The 20,408-nt window shown below is 31.2% G+C and overlaps 1 protein-coding gene and 1 pseudogene across 3 annotated transcripts in view; both read right to left on the bottom strand.

Annotated features, from left to right (window-relative positions):
* The window catches only part of SGCZ (sarcoglycan zeta), a 264,296-nt gene that overhangs the window by 126,125 nt on the left and 117,763 nt on the right, over positions 1–20,408 (bottom strand). The window lies entirely within an intron of this gene.
* The window catches only part of LOC102896805, a 29,959-nt pseudogene continuing 28,998 nt past the window's right edge, over positions 19,448–20,408 (bottom strand).

Genomic DNA, 20,408 nt, shown 5'->3' with positions numbered 1-20,408 from the left:
GAATTGACAAGAAAGAGGCTGTGATCCGTAGTATAAGAAAAAGCCAAGAGATTATGATGGCCTCAGGCTCTATACCCTGCATATTTATTCCCAAAATAAAAAGCCAGTGCAGTAGCATAACAATAAATAAAATTTTGAGTAAAAATTAAAAGACTTTCTTTTTAAATTCAAGATCTCAATTTTCTCATTGAAGGAGAAAGTAACAGATTCTAGTTGAATTAAATTTGGGATGGGAAGAAATAATTCATTTCTTGAGGCTCAAACTTAAAGCTGACACTGGAAATGCCTAATAGGAAATTATCTAACAGTTATATGTGTGTGTGTGTGTGTGTGTGTGTGCGTGCGTGTGTGTGTACATACATGAGAATTTTAAGCATCATTAATGGGTGATTTCGATGAGAAAATAGTCTATTTTTGTTGGGATGATGACATACTCTGGTTTCTCTGTTTTATTATACCAGTTTTATTATATCCTCTTTCACTTTCAAAAGTGAAAAGTGTCTCTGATTTAGACATTAATTACATAGTCACCCATATACTGGTTCCAATTAGTGTGATTTTGCAACATTATACCTACCTAGGAAAGACAGAGGCAGAATTAACAGTTAAAGACTCAAAACTGAGGATTTACTAGGCCAAAATGGCAGAAAGTCATAATAACGTGGTGTTCTGAAGTAGCAAAGATGATGCCCCTCAAATATCTAACCATTATTTTTCTCATTGGGTAGGAAAAAATAAAGCCTAACAGCAATGTTGGGCTGCAAAAAATAGCGCATGGTGAAAGAATGATAATTGATAATGAATAATCAGGTTTAATAGGGGTTGAGAAATATTAGATAAAGGAAGACAGGTTTATCACCAGAAAATGGAACTTCGGATTCTGAGATCTTGATGGTGAGAGAATTTTCAGATATAATGAGGCGTAAAGAACATTCAAGCAGTGGTGGCAGAAGTAAAATGGAAAAAATTCTGTAATTTGGAAAGCCAGTAATATTAGAACATATGGAATTACACATGGCTTTAAAGTATTATATTTTTTCAAGGGACTTTTTGAACTAAATCTCACACAATGACTGTCCACATATATTCTCAAATGCCTATCAGAAAGAAGTATTTTGAAGTATTCCTCATGGAGTTACTGTGGAAACATCTAATGCAACTGACTATCTCAGGGCAATAAAAAAATTCTATAATAAACACAATTCCCAGTTCAATACTAATCTTAAAAATTATTTTTATGAAAAGGTTTGAAATAAAAGAATTAGACATCCAAATTAAGTATAATACTGCTTATGCTATATGCATATTTAATTTTGGAAAGTTTTAAAGCTTAAGCTCAGTGCTTTCTTTTATATTTTCTATTTAATATATAATTTGAGACATATAAATAACATTTCATTTAAATTAGATGAAATAGAATTATCAGGTATAAATGTAGAACTGTTATTATAGTATTTTGTTGTGAATCTAATCTCACTCCATGTCTATTTGTCCCATCTTTTATTTCTTCTGTTTTATATTATTTTCAAAATGTTTCATATTATCTTCATGTAGTTATAAAATACAAAAAGTTATATAATATTCAGTATATAATCAAGCTGAGTCTCACATTCAGACATCAAGTCCATTAATAATTTATGAGATGATAAATTATTTTTTGCTCTCTTCTCATCATCACCTACCTTTTATCTGGTTTCCTTTCTAGAGGAGCGTTAGACAGTGAATTTATTCCTACTGTCAATATTCCTTTATAATTTACTGTATTCTTGGTTCCTTCAACATCTAAAGAGGAGAAACCAATCTCTGGATTTGCTGTTAAGGATGACATTGCCGCAACACTAGTAAGTAACAGAATCTAAGGTACTTATGGCCCAGTCTCCAATCTTGGCTCTGCCACCCTCTTCCTATATAAACTTGAACCACTTAACTAATTCTTTGTGTATTTTGTCATCTGTAAAATTAATAATATCAGAATTTGTTACATATTCATTGCAAGGATTCCTTAAAGATTAAAGAGCTTAAAATAATGCCTATTTTATGTAGCAGTACTCAATAGTTTTTAACCATTATGAACATTTTATTCAAAATTACTCAAATTTTGTCTCATATTATAAAGATTTGTATTGTTTATTTTCAGAGGGATTATCTTTGATCTTCAGTAGACTCATCAAGCTTTATCACTGTTACAGTTATGATGCTTTTATTCATTACCTAGTAATCTCACAACCACTTATTTACTTTTGACAGACTCTAAAGTATCATTTTAGAAGGGAACATGGAGCCAGACAGCTTGGACTTGAAATTTGACTATTATTTACTAACTGTTGACTTCGGTATGTTGTTTAATCTATCTTAATCTAAATTCATTTTCTATAAATATCAGAAAATAAAAAATAAACAACAGAAAATATTACAACATCATAAGGATGTTATAATAATTTAATGAGATAATATGCAGAGAGTTTATGACTGGATCTGGCATGTTTCTGATAATTATTCCCTGTACTGGTAGATTATTTAAAATTAATAGATTAATATTACATATAATTAATCTCTAACTAACATGTGTTTTCTAATCAACCTCTCTCGTTTTCATTTCTTCTTTTCCATTCCCTATGGCACTGCTGAAGTTGAAGACCATTTCATCTGCAATCTCGCAGCTGCCTCCAAACTTACATTCCTGAAGTACAAGATTACAGTTTTTACACTGTCACTTTATTGAATTATTCCTTATTCTTGCTCAAAAACCCACATTGCCACAGCCCTGGGATTATAGATTTATCTTCTCCATTTTGAATGTTTAGTGTGCTTGTATTTCTAAATAATCTATTGTGAACATTATTATTTTCACTTTATGGGGAAATACCACAAAACAATCTCTTCTACTGTAGCTCCTCCTTCTTTACTATATATTTTCAAGACTCTTTAAGTTTCTTACACAATTCTTTGTTTTTCAGATTTTTTGCTCTCTTCTCATCATCACCTACCTTTTATCTCCACTAAACTGAACTGCTAGCATTTCTCAGAAAAAGCTGTTTTGCCATTACAATTTCTTAATCGATGTATTTCATTTGCTTGAAATGCTCTACTCTCACCTTTTCTTAATACTTTTACCCATCATTCAAGGCCCAGTCCAAAGAAAGCCTTGGTTATATCATAGTCAGAAATAACATTTCTCCCTACTATTTCTAAAATGCTATATTTGTTATTTCCCATGAACCGTATCATATTCTGATTCTAGTTTTAGGTATATATCCACTTTTATCTCTTTAAAAGTGTATGATCTTATTTATCTATGTACTCATTTCCTCTTTTAGCATAGTTCTTCTAATAGTGGATTTATAAAGTATGTGGTAAAGTAAATGCTTGATTATTTAATTGATCAGTAAAATTTAGATCTTGATAAAAATAAAACAAAAATTTAAATTGATAACCTTATAAAAATCACACTATCATCAAAATTCATAGACTTTGCCTTTAGAAACTGCAAGCGATATTTATTATAATTGTCATGCACTTGAGTTTTTGAATAAAGTGAATACATTGTTGAGAAATATTTTTTTGGAATTTATTATGAGAGGCTGACTTTAAAATAAATTATGTAATCAAAGAGAATCTACACTCATCACTTTGCAATGATCTTATCCTACTTCACTGCCTCACTTATACAATGTTCTTTATTAGCTTTAGCTGCCTGGTATTAGAGGGGTTACTTAGATGGTGGCTACTCTCAGGATTTGAATTACTCCTTAGCAGGCAAACAAAACTGTCAAAGTAATGAGTATGTTGACATGGATTTGAGAAAAAATTTAAAAATTGATATTATTATTCAATAATATAGAAAATCTAGTGTATAATTAATTATTTCAAAAAAAACTTTTCAAAGAAAGTTGAAAGAATCCAGTAGTCAGGAGATAATTAAATATAGATTTCAGACTTTTTTTTTCTGATTAAAACCAAAAATAAATTTCTTCCAAATTACTAGTATCATACATTTCAAAAGAAATTGATTGGGGGAAAAAGGTAAATACATATTTTTTATGGCTTTAATTATTTAATGATATTCATGCTATACTTCAATTTGCATGAGAAAATGACATTAAAGAGTCAACTTAGAGACAAACTGGAGCCTCGAACAGTGGCTATTTGCGAGAACTTGGGAAATAAATATTTTAATAAAGAAACATGGGGAAATAAGAATCATATTGTTTAAATATAATTACAAATCACTTTTAAATGTTTTTTGTTATTTATACTTTAGTGTATCACAAATGAATCCACTCCTAATTAAAGAAGAAATTTTCAACTCCTAATTAAAGAAGAAATTCTCTTTAAAATGTCTAGGCATTTTCTTTTTCTTACTTCTGCTATGCTAATGTTATTTATAACTTATAATGAGCTGTTTTCCCCCAAGAATAAGAGAAAGAACAAATAAAACATAAGTTGACAGCCTGTTTTATATGTGTGTTTTTATTGTGTTGTTTGCTGTATTTTATTTTCATTTTAATTGGCCTTCCTTATTCCTGCCTATTATCAGAAAATAAACTCTACAGTGATAATAATTGAGAGACCTAGAAATTTGACTTCTGATTCAGCTTATATAGAAACATCTTTATAGATTGTTGTTAATAAGATAACTTTTATTATCTGCTGCATGATTTATTATTACCTTTGTTCTTAGTCAATAGTTGTTCAAAGTTTTATAATTTACATATCACCAACTTTCAGAGTTGTGAAAAGGTTTTAAACGTATTTATATATTGAATAAGACAATAGACACTGCACTTTGTATCTCTTATTTGTATTGATGTTCTATTAGCTATCTGAATGATTTTTAAAAGGCATAACGAAACAAAATTCAACTTTTTCCAAATTTTCCTCTACTTAAACATAATTTCTTGCCAGATATTTCATCTTTTTTTTAAACAATTCACATATTACTAACTTCATACAACATACATAATTGTTTAATAAAATCATCAAAATAAAGATATGCTGAAACTAAATAAAATTATGCTAATCTGCCATGGTAGATATCATCACAATCATGCAGTAAATGGAAAAAAAATAATGAATGAATTCAATAAATCCAATGAGACTATATTTAGGGAGCAGCAAAAATATAAACCTTATAGTAATGAGATTATGTGTAAGGGACCGGCAATACATATTTGTGTGTGTGTATGTGTGTATAAATATATATAAATGTTTACTTAAAATAATGGAGAATAGATCATAACTATTCAATCTAGTGTGAAGATCTGTAATACATATGCATTTTAAGTTCAATATTTTCTAAAGAAAAATGTTTTCCTACAGGAATTGTTGTCAGGAAAAAATTATTTCTGTGACTCAGTCTATTGATCTAATATTAATTGTATAATGCAACTTTAAATGTTCACGGAAGCACCAGCATTATGCTGCTTTAACGTGAAATTAAAGTTATACTCTGAGAATGTGATAAGCAACTGTGGCTGGAGACAGAGGCTTGCTAAGAAAGAGCACTGTGAAAACCAAGCATGCTATTAAAAACAAATCATATTTCTCGGTGGTAAATGAAGACAGCTGCAAAGAACCTCAGGGATTTGACTTAAGGAAAATAATAAGTAATGAATTTATAATAACGCTATGTACCCTAAAGACTGTCATCCATCCTTAAACGGGTGACTGAGGAACATCATATTTTAATCTTTGTAACAAGAGTATAAAGCCTAAAGGTTTACTGTTAGCAACCCTGTCTTTCTCAAACATGCTTAATAGAATACTGGATTTATAATAAACCTAGTGAAAAAAAAGTTCAGTTTTCAAGTAAATTTAAGAAACTGTTACATGATATATTCCCACTCAAAGATTTATAATGCATGGTAGCATACCAAATACTCTAAATCTGGAGTAAAGAAACAAATGTACTTTGTTTAATACAGAGTTCGCCAAACATTTTGTCCAATGAGTGTACCACTCACTCAACTACATTTTGGAATAGATGGAATAATGTACCCTGAATATACCGTGGAAATATTGTTCAATCACTTATATTTTACAAACTCTAAAAGAATACTTATTAAAAAGTAGGTGTGTTGTTTAGCATGGAGGCTCAAAAAGAGTTAAAAGCTACTATGTCTCCACAACTATTTATTGAGAGACTATGTAGAGTACCACAAAATTCTGTTTATAATTTGACTTCCCAGCTATCTTTAAATACTGGAGAGAATATGCTGAACACTGCTAGGAATCCTGACTGCTTCATGATGTAACTTCTTTCTGTCAATATGAAGTGAGACAGAGAGGAAATGTTGAGCACATTTATGGTTTTGCTTATGATATTTGTCAGTTATTATAAGCATAATTTAGTTCCTAAAAGGAGATCACGTCTTGTCTTGAACAAAATCACGTTTCCTGTAAAGTAAGGATATGACCTAAGTGTATGGCCGCTCTGCATAGGCCGTCCTCATGGTAAGGTCATGTCTACAAATTCCTTCCAAACTCTCAAGACAACATCTTCAATTTCCACCTGAACTATTATGGAATTAAACATAATATGGAATTCACAGAGCACTTTAGCAGATTCTGAGCCAATGGCACATCACAACAACTCTGTGAAACAGACACATTATTATCACATATTTAATTAAAACACACGCACGCATGTGCACATGCATGCACACACACACACACACACACACACACACGCACACACGGAATTTGGTTTTATGCACCTAGTAAGTTAGCCTGAACTATAATCCTTTCATGTTTAGTGAATCTAAGCAACTGTAGAGATAGAAAATGTAAGTTAATTTTATTTTATTAGGTAACTCCAGTAGGGTGTTCTAATATTTTTATTATTTCTTAGTTAATTTGTCTATCTTCTCCTTTAATTTTTTTTTCATTTTTTAGCTTTTAATTTCCATCACAAACTGATTTTATTCACAGCACATATTTCTCTTTTGGCTCAGACCTGCTTCATGGTATTCTGAAAAACAAGATTTCTGGTGAAACAAAACTCTAGTCCCAAATGATTACAAAGTTCACCACGGAAATAAAGCCCTCGGAACAAATAATTGAAATTTGTATAGTCGTAGACTATTTTAAAGGAATCCCAAAACAATATTTTCTGTAAATAAAAGATTCCACACTTTACATTCTTCCTATGGCCTGCTTTGTAATTACCCTCATCCTATAAAACTAACTTGTGTGTGTTTTTGTGTGTGTGCACACTTGAATGCATGTATGTATGCCTGAGTATATTTAAAAGAGATGAGTTGCACAGGGTGGGTAGGTAAAATAAATTTGTTGAATCTAAAATTGTAGGTATCCAATTTTAGGTAAATGTAGGTAAAATTGTAGGTATCCAAAATTAGAAAATATTAGGTAAATGTCATTAGAAATAGGACAGAAACATCATGAATACACAAATGAGCAAGCTGATTTTCTCTGTGGGACTATAGATAAGAATTTTCTGCCTTAGGGTTTCTTATGGTTCACAGATCTAATTCCATGGCAGTTTAGCATGTGCAATAGTGAGTTTATAAAGCTATAGCATTTGGTCTCTTTAAAGTAATCTCTTAGGTTTTTATTATCTGAAGATTCTTCTCACCATCAAGGAAAACCTTTCATGCAAAAATGCAATGGGTCATCTCTCAGCCAAATCTTAAAAGATTTTATAAGCTTCCTTGAAAGATGCTATAAATTTCCACTGATTTCAGCCTTGAATTTTGAAGATGATTTTTTTTTCTAAAACATACAGTCCAGCAATAATAGAAGTTCCATTTCAAATATCCAATTGGAAAATAACCATCCATTTGGAAAATACTTAACATGATTATTTTTCTTACATTTTAGCTATCATATTTTATTATGGTTCCAAATGGCATCCTTTCAAGTTTTTGTTATTTTGTTTGTCATATCACAGACAGACTTCAGTGTGTAATGGAATTCTTGCAGGAGCTGCCTCCCTCCCCCTTTGACAAGCCCTGTGGTCTCACAGAAACTGCTATTTCCTTATCTGGTTCTGACATGCTTATCACAGACTATCGAAGCAAGGCAGATAACTAAACCCAAGTTGGTCAACCAGATACTTTTACTAGTATATTGAACTCAAAATTAAGAACGACCAATGAAACAATCTCTCTTTGAATGTAAAACTGGAGTTAACATGACCGTACTTTAAACTGAATGGAGAAAGCCAGAATAAGCCTAGTTTAAAATAAGATGGAGAGGATAAAGGAGGCTAATTCCTCTGGGCACAAATACCCCTGTTCTAGTTTTTCCTAAGGCACAGATACATAACTATCCTTAACAAATTGTGTTGTTTCTTTTCAACACTTTCTTCAGTATTATCATCTCACAAATTCTCTCTCTCTCTCCTCTCTCTCTCTTTCTCTCTCTTCCTCCCTCCCTCCCTCCCTCTGTACTTACTAATTTAGTAAGAGAACAACTGAATCCATTTTAACAGATTGTATGATTTATATTTTATATATTCACACTCCTTCTTGGTGACTACATCCATTTCATAGCTAAAATTCTTTCAGTTAAATCAAGCTTCTTGATTCTTCATTATTCTCTTACCAACCTCTTCCTCTTAAGTTTGGTTATTCCTGTATCATCCTTTGAATAGCAATTTAAACATGTTTTACTAAAGGCATCTTCTTAGAAATTCCTTCAAGCGATTTATCAGAGTTTGTGCCAGTAAATGCTCATTGTGTTCACGACTGATTATACAGTCGCAGGATTGTAAGCTTATTGCAGGCAGGTACATTTTTTTGCATATCATCGATCCCAACATTTATATTCACAACTGGATTTTTACAAGCCAAATATGTCTTTTGAATTCTAGAAAAAGGTATTCAACTACTTACTGCCTACTTTTCCTGGATATCATAAGCATCTCAAATCAAGCATGTCTCAAACAAAAATAATAATCTCTCAATTTGAACTGCTTCTTATGATGTATTCCTTATCTCAGAAAATTTATTATCCATATTTAATAGAAATCTGTATCTCATCTTGGACTCTTCAGCCCTACTTTTCATGATAGGTCAGTCACCAAGTCCTATCCACTTTCTTTCATTCTGGCATTGTTTCCGGCATTAAGAACATTCACATTGTTGTGCAAACTTCACTATATATTAATGGAAATTTTCACCCTCCCCAACTGAAACTCTGTACCCATTAAATAATTCCCATGTCCAATCTTATGTATTCTGTAACATTTGACCATTTAAAAAAAATATAAAACTTTACGTTACTAACCTTTTAAAAATTGTTTGATGTTCTCCAGTGACCTCTGATGATAAACAAAAGTTTTAAGATAAAAAAATAATCAACTCACTTTTATTTTGTATTTATTTCTAGTTTTATTTGTTTTTAAAACTACTTTCATTTAATGGGCTAGTTTTCTGGACTAGTAAACATTTTTGTAAGAAGTAAGGTGTTTTCCTGAATCAAATTCTTATAAATACACCCTGAACTTGAAAAGTCTTTCTGTCAATAATTTTATTGATTATTTTCTACTCATTTTCAGTTACTGGTTTAGACATCACTGTCTCCACCAAATCTCCTTCTTTATTTTTAGGCAGAGTAGCATTCTATATCTGCTTACAAAAATGCACCTCTCTTTTTGTATTTTAGTTGCCTTTTATCAATTGGTTCTCCAATAAACAAGAAGTCATTGTAATCTTAGTGCCTAACACAGTCTCTAGAAAAAGGGAAACAATAAATGTTTGCTGAATGACTAACAATAAAGTGTTGATTTTAAGAAAATAATTTGATCTTAATATTATTAGAACATAATCTTTTATTTTTTATTATAAAATTAAGTTTCATTGTATAAAATTGAAATATAGAGAAGCAGTAAAGGAATAATTCCCATGATGCCACCATTTACATGTGAACACGAGATTTTTTTCTATTGGAAATTGGGTAAAATATAACAAAAATCAGTAAGTCTTGAAAATTAAGACTAATAAGATTTTATTGTTAGAAAAGATATAATATTCTGACACACTGATATTCTAATATTTATAGTTGCTAATACTGTGATATACTAAGAGGGCGTAAACATACAATAGGAGTCCACCAGAGAGGACAAAACATAAATTAAATGAATAAAACATGATATTATAGTATCTGCGTAGTATCAAATTCCTCAGCATATGAGCTTTGTTAAAAATGCAAATATGTACATTTATACATCACAAATGTATATATTGCATGTAAAATATATAGATATATTGCTTTACAAAATTTCTAAAAAAACATTTTGCCATGAATTCCTGAAGCTAAAGAGCATTACTTTAAATTCTCATTTAACTTCTATTTATTGACCAATTCTTATCACTTATATGTTCAAATACTTTGTTAGTGAAGCAACATAAATGTTATGCAATGTTATATCCAAGTGATAAAACTTTTTTTGCTCAAAATCTGACATAATTGATCTGTAAGCATCTGGATTTATTCCCAAGCAATTTTCTGTCATACAAGAATGATAACAAAAATATTCTATGGATATTTTAAAAATTATAAGCATATTTCATTTTCAATTTTGCAAGCTAGCATTCCATTGCTACAAATAAGGTGTTTGTCCTAACACTGTCCTTGTTCTAAAATGTTGTTATTATATCTAATTTATAATGCCAATCTCTTCAATCTTTATTGCACATTTTATTCTTTCAAAGTGTTTGTGTATTTTACTTTTTTATAAGCTACAAGCAGATGTTTTGCTATAATCATGTCAGGAATGCAAGATAATTTATAAATTCAATCTGCAATAAAAAAAGAACAAATTGTTTATTTGTACTAAAAAACTCAAAAGTCTATATTGTTTGTTTTCCTGATTCCAAATGAACTCATAATTTAATTGTTAAGAGTAGTAGCCAGTAGCTACTATTAGTAATAGTAACTCGACTGATAGTGAAGAATAGTATCTGGACTGATTTTTATTTGTGAAGTTAGCATTCACAAACCTAACAGTGAATTTCATTTATTCTTCAATAAATTTCATTTATTTATAAGTCAAATAAATATGTCAAAAAATTGACATATTTATTTGACTTATATGCAGATTTTCTGAATCTCTAGATATATTATTTTAATATCTTGGTAAAGTCCTTTAATCAGAGTTTTAATAATTTATAAAGTTTAATAATCATGTATACCAATTCTACTTGAAAAATTTGATAAGATGATAAAATTGGATAGCATATCAAAGATTTTTTGGAAACTCGAATAATGTTAAGACTTGTGAAAATAACCAAATCATTAACAAAAGTTATTAATTAAAGCTCTTTGGAAATTCTGAACCAGTTAGCCAATGTCTTGCATCTAACAGTAAAAAAAACAGTAAATTGCCTGACTCCAGCATCATATCTTCACTATTTTGACACTTGAAAAAGTTTAGGAGGTGTCATTAATCAAATATAGCAATTACTCAAAATCCTTTACAAACTACTGTATTTGTCAATAGAGTAATATATTTAACAATATGAATGAACTATCAAAAATATCTAAGCACTGGAGGAAAATCAACAGACCGAAGAGAAGAATTAAGATGAATAAATTGAAACAGCATATATTTAGAAAAAGGAAATAACATAAAATAAGAGGTAATAAAATTAGAGGGTTGACTGCAATGTCTCCTAGAAAAAAATAAACTTTATTTAACAAAAAGTGTGAGATAAAAAAATCTGGATGTTCTTGATAATGAAATGTAATCATATGGGTTTTTGTTGTTGCTATTGTTGACATATGGGTTTTTGTTGTTGTTATTGTTGACAGTAGTGTTTTTTGTTCACAGAAATAAAGATAATTTGGGAAAAAAAAATATTTGTACACATATGAATCTAACCGAAGGCATGATTTTGAGCATCTGACAGAGTTTATAAAAAGTAAAACTCCTTTGCTTACAATGTTTTGAATATTGTTTTTTTAGTGGCCCAGTACTAATGAAATAGTACTGTAAATACTTCTCTACAGGCCCAATAATCACTTGGTTTTGAATAAAAATTAACTACATAAATATATTATATTTTCTTCTATATTGCAATTTAATTTTTAAATTTAACCTATAGACAATTTTAACACAAAAAATTTAATATTATAAACCCTGACAATATATAAGTAATGTAATATTCAGCAAAAATTGGGAGATGGAGGATAAGTAGAGAAATAAATAAAATTAAAATTTTAGTGATTTCTTCCTATTGTATGGTAGGAAATAAAGTACTGCCTAGCAATGATGAATCAAGATAAGTATGTGACTTAAAGTTATGAGGTTAGCACTGGAATTTTAAAAATAATTGTCTAGAGTAAAAATTTAAGAAAGTGAAAGATCAGGGAAGGTTGTGTGGGTTAATTAAAGTCCTCACCTTTCAGAGTGAGGAGCCAATATAGTCAACATATGTTTGATAACACAGAAAATACATAACTATTTTTTAAATGATGAGAACAATTAAAAAAAAAAAACTAAGAATAAAAAAAATGACTGAAAGTAGTTACCTTTGGTGATTGCAACTAGGGCACTGGTGGAAAAAGGAAACAAGACATTTTTATTTAATTGATACCCTACTTGTAATCCAGGAGTCCGGAATATTGATGAAATGGTTTATGATGTTGGCTTCAATTTCTTTCATAAATTAAACTTCAAGTTGTCTTAAAAACCATCTTTATTGTCTATTTCAAGTGAGAGAAATATTTTGGACATTTTCACAAAATTATACTTTTCTTCTTGAACTTTATTACGATACAGTATATAATTTGGAAGAAACCATTATAATCCTAATATTTATCATATATAGAAATGATTTCAATATACTCTGTCTTCAGTAAAGATCATTGTAGGTCCCAAGTACAAATCTTTTGTAGTTAACTACTATTTTTGAATTTAAGTAATTTTGTTTGTTACCACTCACACAATAGAATAAGGAGAAAATAAAAGAGTTGATGGTAACCCTCTACTGTATTTTAGCATTAGTTTAAAAATATAACACTGAAGATATTTTATATAGATAGTTAGTCTGTTTTATAATTTCCTAAAGTCAGGAATATAACATTTATGCTAGTAACATCTCCCTTTAAAAATCATATAATGTGAATATATAATCAATGTGACGTATTTTTTAATTGAACGTATGTTCTCCTCATTAGTATTTCTATAAACAATATAGTAAAGGATACAGAAGAAATTCCCAAATGAGGTCATGCTTTACATTTATAGTTATTATTCTCCGACCGAAAGTCTCAGTAAAGACTCAGAATGATACCAAAGTCCAACTAAATTCCTGTTCTTATCTCTAGAAATAATAGGTCACTGCTTTTGTGCCTGCATAGATATATTATATTTTAATTCCTCAGCTATGTATTCAATGATATTATTTTATTGAAGGAAAAAGATATCAATTAAGTTTGTTTAGTATTTAACCTTCTTAAAATGATATATAGGTTTGTGATATCAGTAATAAAGGAGAAAATACATGTTACCTAAAAGCAAACAAATGAATTGCTTTCCTCAGAGTGTGATTTAAGCTTACAAGAAGATGAAAGCTAGTTAAGATTTACAGTCACTTACTGTATCTTCCTGTAATCATAAGATAACATAACTGACCTAGCTTTCTCAAATCTCTGAGGACTTTGCATTTCTCCTACAAGCCCAGATTGTTTTTGAATTATCTATAGTTAAAATTTAAGATGTTTGGTAAGTGGCTTTTGTTACAAGTGTTATACCTCTAGAATATATAAATAAATCACTTCCTACATAACACTAACAACTTTGAAATTAATCTTGGCAACTTTATTTAATGGCTAGGCTGAGTAGCTATACTATATATGGTATTTCATACGTTCAGTCAGATAATCTCTATACTGTCAAAAGTAAAGATATTCCCAATTTAAATTAACATAATGATAATAGCATAACTCTTGATATTAGATATGTAAACAGTAGCTTACCATTTTCTTTTTCCTCCTTAGTTTCACTAAAAGATGGGTCTAATAATAATAACAGATTCTATTATGGGTCTAATAATAATAACAGATTCTTAATTGAATTCATAGGAACTTGGGTACTGTTATAAACTGTATTAAAATGTACTATATTATTTAATACTTGAAAGAATCTGAAAGTTAAATCAAGCCTCAGAACATGTAAATGGTATCACTTAAATAAGAAAGTTAAAAGTTGGTAGAGATAATATTTGAATTCAAATCTGGTGTGAATCCAAAATCTCTGCTATTAACTATTATGTTACATTATATAAAGAAAATAATAATGACAATAACAAATATTTAATTCACAAGAAAAGAAACTATTATTAATTTGAATGAATCAAGATCTCATTATTTTTTAAATGTATTGGGTTAGACTGTCCTTATTAGGCATTTGAGAAACAAAGGAGGGTTTTACATACACAGACACACCCATATATACACAACTAATAAAACACATATAAATCTATATTATTATTTATTTAAGATGAAAGTTACCATTAATAAGGAAGAGTTAGAAGAAAGATGATGGTTTTTGTGCTTGTATTGAATATAATGCTCTGATGAAACCACAATAATAAGCTCCTTTCTGAACAAGTTTCCAAAGCAGTTCCTTATAAAAGAATTACCATGGTAGGTATCATGTTATCTTGCTATACTAGTTTGACCAACATGCATAAAGCGGGGAGCTTTTATAGATTTCATGACAGAAATATATGGTTTTCCGGAGACTTATATGTTACACTGCCACAAGAATTCTACTCACTAGTGGTAACTGGTCCTGGATCATGGTATTTTAATGTAATAAAATAATTTCTAACGAGAGAGGGTTAAATGTATGCAAATTAACAGAGAGTAAGATTATAAAATGCAGAAAAATATGGACACAGATGACAAGCAGCAGAAGCCATTAGGAAATAAAAGCAATAAGCCAATAGATATGATAAAGAAAGAAATTAGAGGGAATATAGTTAGCAACAGTCAAAAGGAGTGACAGACAGACTAGCCTGATAACTTCACTGGCAGAGCATTGAAGCAGGAAGCAATAAAAACCTACTCGTGAGATGATGACAAGCTATTAGAGCTACTTGGGCACGCTGAATTCTGAGAAATATTTCTGTACCCTGTGAGACCTGACTGGGCAACCACTGAAACCATGCTTTCAAGATTGAATTTAGCAATTTGAAAGAGCCAAGCAATTATAGAGGTAAACATTCTGGTTTAAATCCTTCCCTCCACTGCTTATAAAATGAGAAAAATAGAAATTGATGGAATAATTAATTAACCCACTCAAGTTCCATAAAAAATTAAAATTAATGAGCTAGGAGTTGATAGAGTGTGTTGGGAAAGAAAACATTATAAACACCCAAAAATTGAAAACAAGAAATAATAAAGATAGCAAAAGACCATTAATAACAAGATTCAGAAACATTAAAAAGAAAAAAAAAATCTTATTGAAAAAGGGACTGACAAGGGGCTGCTTCTGGCCATGATGAAGGGATAGCCAGAAACAACTATAAAACTAAACAAAATACATGAAAATATTTCATATTGGATGACAAGGAAAATTCTGGAATTAACACAGATATCCTCTTGAGTTTTTAACTGAATACTTAGCTGCACTTTTGCAGGGCAAGAGTTTTTCAGGCCAGTTAAAGTACAATTTCCAGAGAGAGGATAACTACCAGGGAATTATATATTGAATAGCTATTGGAAATTACCTAGGGCAGAGACACATTAGAGTTTCAATCTATCAGACTGGGGACACATTGTTAGATACCATGACAATCAGTATAGAATCCAGGAAAGTCATGGCTTAACGTAAGGATATGGTAAGCCTAGATTAAATAACTTTTCTAGACACGTTCAAAACAAACACATTTTTTAAAAACCTAAAAATAAGCCTTGAAAAGATCAAGTTGATCTGCATGTAAATATGTAAATTAACTGCCATCTAAAGAAAATGTGACATTATAATAAGGAAAACAATATACAAATACCCCACAGGAGCATGTTTGCTCAAACGTAGAGTCTAGCATAATATCACTATGAAGAAGCAGATGAATGTGATCCCGAAATCACGTAGATGACAGAGTTAAAGAAACATACACTTTAAGCAGCACTTATAAATACATTCAAGGACTTAAAGAGAAACATGAACATCAGGAGGAAACAAAAAAGATAATAAAAAATTGAAATAAATAAAATGGAAAGAATAAGAAAATGTAAATTCTACAAGAAAAAATGCTTTAGGAAAATAATTACTGGATAGTAAGGAGATAGTGAAATGAAATAAAAAAAAAAAGAAAAGGCCGCAGTTCATGTGATATTTTTGTGTGATCCAATATGTAATATAGAGACCAAGAAGAGAAAAGAGTTTAAAAAGAAACAAATATTTGAAAATAAAATTGTAAAATTTAAAAAAAGTTGAAATATATAAATCTAGAGGTCCTAGAAGCTCAACAAGCACGAGCAGGGTAAACATAAAGAAAATCACACCAAGATAGATGATATTAAGTAGAATATGGAAAGTTAAATAAGCGCATTTTCCAATGTTAAATTATTGTTATTTGTTAAATAAAATTTATATTTCTACTAATAAATTTAAAGTCTCCATGTGATAAAATATCACATCCTACTAATTTAATTTTTTCTCTGTCTCAAATTTTTCCTGAGTGGAAAATTTTCATAGAGGCAATCATAATCTGTGATTAAAAAAACTCAGGTTAATTTTTAAAAATATTATTATACTTTTTAATACATTGTAGTTATCAAACTAATAAAAATAAAAATATAAATTAGCATTTTGAGAAAAACATTCAGAAGTAAGTAAAATATTCCAACAGAAGTCATGAATTAGAAGCAATAAAATTATTTATAAGAAAATATTTTGAGTTTATTAAATATAAAATTATAAAAAATACATTTAAATAAATAAAACGTTAGTGGCATATCATCCTGATATGTTACTACTTTAAAAAAATTAAAGCAATATAAAAATCAAAAATGTTTGCAAATATCAGTAAGTCGTATAATAAATTACGTTTGAGCAAACATGCTAGAATACCATTAAGAAGATATATGTTCTATTTTCAGCTTTACCACTTAGTAGCAAAGTATATTTTGATTCATAAGCAAATGTGCTAAATGTCTCAATTATTTTTTATCCTCAAAAATAATATAATAGTGCCAGACTACATAATTATGAAAATATTAAACTCTATATTAATGACAATAATTATAAGTGACAACAATCAGTATTGTTTTGAATTTTTCATTTATTTTGTCACTTGTACATTATTGCAGTGTGCAGAACTGTATATTTTGGACTGAGTAAAGTAGGTCAGGAAGCAGATAAGATGCAAGAAAAGAAGACTTGCTACCTCTACATGATATACATAAAATACAAAATGGTAACTACTTAACATCATTGTTGTCCTGGGAGGTATGAGAATAAAAAGGATAAAATGTCACATGCATTGAATGTTAAGCCAAATGCTTTATATTATTATTTAATTCTTATAATTTAGCAAATAAGTACTATCATTACCCCTAATTTAAATTTAAGAAAATCTATGCTAAGGGGAGATGAGGAATATGTCTCAAGTCATATGTTATAAAGTGGGGGAGCTAGTACCTACTTTTCTTTTTATTATGTAAGGTTCTCTTTTATTTAAAAGATCATTCACAAAATATATACATTGATTTGCTTTCTGTCATTTAGCTGAGTGTGTTTGGAATTCCATTCTTACATTCAAAAGTAAAATGGATTGCCCGGAAGTTTAGATGAATTTGTTTTGTTCTTAATCTTTTCCACATTGAAGATGTAAGTAGGTCATCTGAAAGCATCAGGTTTGATTACAACCACATAATACATGTCTTTCTTAAGCATTGGTGTTACATAAATGGTTCTTATTTCAGAAGGAAAGATGACAGGAGGAAGGAAGGGAGAGTTCTGTAAATTGCTGAGACTTGTAACAAAGACAGAGTAAGAGAAGCCAAGGATGCCAGCCAGTGACAAACTTCCACCTAAGCACACTGTGCTGCACAGGCCAGGCTACCCCTCAGCCCTCTAGTCATGTTCGTAAGAGTTTCTAGCTGCTGACTGACCCCGAATTGCTCCCAATGGAATGGACTGAAACTCGGATGATAAAGAATTTTATTTGTTCACACATAGGTGATCAAGCTTAAAAGCTATTGCCTAGCCCCCAAGTCCTGGGTAAATGCTGAACACTGTACATGGGAACAGTAAACTTTGTCCCAAAGGTGAGACCTAGTAGCTTATAGCCGCCCATCAATTATTTTATGGTTCATGACAGCTCTGCATAGTAAAATTCTCAGTTCATCAAATGAAATGGTAAAGTGCCAGATTCTAGGCCCATTTTCATTATAAAATTAACGGATGGTGGGAAACAGAGTATCACATTGTTACCTATTCCAGGGAACAGATAAACACAAGGGAGAGATGCAGAATACAGACAATGGGGATTCAGAAAAAGCATTGTCGACACTATAAAGTCAGCCTAGCACTACTCTATCACCTCCACCACCACCACTACCACCACCACGACCACGAGCACCTTTTAGTCCCCCAAAGCACCTGTGACTAATGGAAAGGAAACCAATAGCAACAGTTTGCTACATCCAGCCAGACAGAGGAGCCTGTGATACAGCCTGTGAAAGGAAGTATCCAGTTTGCACACAGTATTGAAAAAGCAATTATAAAACATGTGATCACAGTAGTGCATTCAATTGATCTATGTGTACTCCCCACCAACGTTCACATTACTCTTCTTTTAGGTTTCACTGTTTGAAATTTGAGCCTCTTCTGCTTGAATAATCCATATGGGGTGGGGGTGGGGAAACAGACACAGGACTACCTATAAATAGGGAGGGGAAAGAATTTGCAAGGATCAACAAATAGTTTATCTTATTTTGAAAACAAGGTGTCTTAAATTCTGTATGTTGATCACAGAATAAAAACAAGGTGCTATCCAATTTTTGATTTTTTTTTTTTCGTGGAAGTCACAGCAAATAGAACTCAACATGCAGTTCAGAAGAGAAGCACTGAGAAAAATCAAAGAAAATGACTGGAGTCTGGCCAAGGTGTTCGAAATAAAAAGAGAAAGTAAAGGAGAAAAATGAAGCAGCACCTCTATCACAAGAGTTCCCACATGGTGGCTGTCTTTGTCCCTCTAGACAAACTCATGTGCTAGAAGGAAATAAGGAGCAAGAAGGATAAAGGATAGAAGTAAAATGGGAGAAAGAGTGGCAATAATAAAAGGAAAAGAAAGCACAAAATATGCACTAAATACAGCAAAACCAAAAATGTACTAAAAATCACTTGTTAACTGCTGACATACACCAACAAGCTCTGTGTTTACTTTATAAGAAAGGAGGTCATAGGTCAGGTGCAGGAATGGTAACTGCAGGACTGTGGGTCCAGAGGGCTGGCCAGGCTGCAGTCTCACTCTAACTCTTCCCATACCATCCTCTCTCCCACTGCAAGCTCATTCTGCTCATGGTCTCTGGGCCCTTCTTCCCAGAAGATAGCAGAGCTGGGATTGGCTACTTGATTGAGGAGTGTTGCAATTGTTCAAGGTTTAAGCTGGAACCGTGGTCTCTGTGCTCTTTCCTCTTCTCTTGGTTCTCTGAAATCCATATTGGACCCTTGAAGAGCTGGGCAATCGCTAAAATGACTCCCCATTCGGGGCCAATTCGCCAGTCACGTGGGCACTTTCTCCCCTGCCTCCCGGAAATCATCCCTGAAGCATCTGTCATCTGGTTCACCTTTCCTGAATCCCAAACCACCTTTATCCTGTTTTCTTCCTTCTGCAATGTCCACATGAAGTGACTGATCACCCAACAGTGCACAATCGTATGTCAAGGCTTCCTTAAGGGAATCCACCTCATTAAATTCTACACATAGCAGAATCCTTTAAATTTGTCTGTGTCTTTGTCTCTGACTAGCCGTGCACTCCTTATGCTGAGATCCTTAAAGATAGCATCTATGTCGCCCTGAACTGTATTAAAGGGTAGATTTCCTACATATGCTGTGTAGGGGGACTCTGTGGGCAGCTCCTCTGGCTACGGGAACTACAGCCACCAGCAGTGCCATGGGACCCTCTGCCGCCACCGAAGCTGCTGCAGATATCGCCGCCTTTGACATCGGTGCTCAAAGAGGAACCTCCACTTCTCGCTATTATCCAAAACTTGATCAATCAGCCACTGCACTCTTTCTGTAAGCAGTGACTAATAAACAGTTAAATACTAATTTAACTTTCTTCGGTGATCACAGCAAGTATTTTCTGGGTCACAGAAAAAAAATAACCATGAGATCAGTGCCCTATCAAACTATGTTATGAATACATTTCAAACTCCTAAATTGACACTGGCCCATGTTCATGCATTGATTTATTAATTCACTT

This window comes from Pteropus alecto, unplaced genomic scaffold, assembly GCF_000325575.1.
Source record: "Pteropus alecto unplaced genomic scaffold, ASM32557v1 scaffold24, whole genome shotgun sequence".
Classification (NCBI taxonomy): Eukaryota; Metazoa; Chordata; class Mammalia; order Chiroptera; family Pteropodidae; genus Pteropus; species Pteropus alecto.
Note: the sequence above shows the minus strand (reverse complement) of the source record. Positions and strands in the feature narration are given on the sequence as shown.